Source organism: Rhincodon typus, unplaced genomic scaffold, assembly GCF_021869965.1.
Source record: "Rhincodon typus isolate 14 unplaced genomic scaffold, sRhiTyp1.1 hic_rhity00000063, whole genome shotgun sequence".
NCBI classification, from domain to species: Eukaryota; Metazoa; Chordata; class Chondrichthyes; order Orectolobiformes; family Rhincodontidae; genus Rhincodon; species Rhincodon typus.
The window spans coordinates 92,911-93,434 of record NW_025965701.1 but is presented as its reverse complement, the minus strand read 5'-3'; the positions used below and the strand labels follow the sequence as shown (position 1 = coordinate 93,434).

Genomic DNA, 524 nt, shown 5'->3' with positions numbered 1-524 from the left:
TTTGCCCCTTTAAAAGTCTTGTCATTTATTATACAAGCGGCTGCACCTCCAAGCTGATCTCTGGGACTTCCAGTGAAGTGGAAACAACTTGCACTCTGAAACAGGAAACCAGTATCTTAATTAAAGCAGCAGAAGAGAAACCATGTTTTTGGCACAACTAAATCTGCTGGCTTTCCTCATGATGCTGGAGAACTGAATAGCTGGCCTTCACCTCAGAAAGTAAAGTTGCAAGATGCAAGGACGCCCAGCGTGGGGCTCGAACCCACGACCCTGAGATTAAGAGTCTCATGCTCTACCGACTGAGCTAGCCGGGCTCGATTAGTTGGTACTTCTTTTCCCATTTCACACTGAGCCAAATCCCTTGCAACCTCATTTCAATGTGACAAAGATGATCCACCTGGAAAAGCACAAGGTTCCATTTCATTCCTCTCAATCACAAATAACATCAGCTACATCTTCCACTTCTCAGCTGTTACTCCTTCAGACCATTATAATCCATTTTCAGCGCTTGTTCCGGGATTTAA

General features: G+C 44.7%; 1 non-coding gene across 1 annotated transcript; it reads right to left on the bottom strand.

Moving 5' to 3' along the window:
* Positions 1 to 241: 241 nt before the first annotated feature.
* On the bottom strand, positions 242 to 314 carry trnak-cuu. Its single transcript has one exon. It is a non-coding gene; the product is annotated as a tRNA-Lys (tRNA).
* Between the last annotated feature and the right edge of the window lie 210 nt (positions 315 to 524).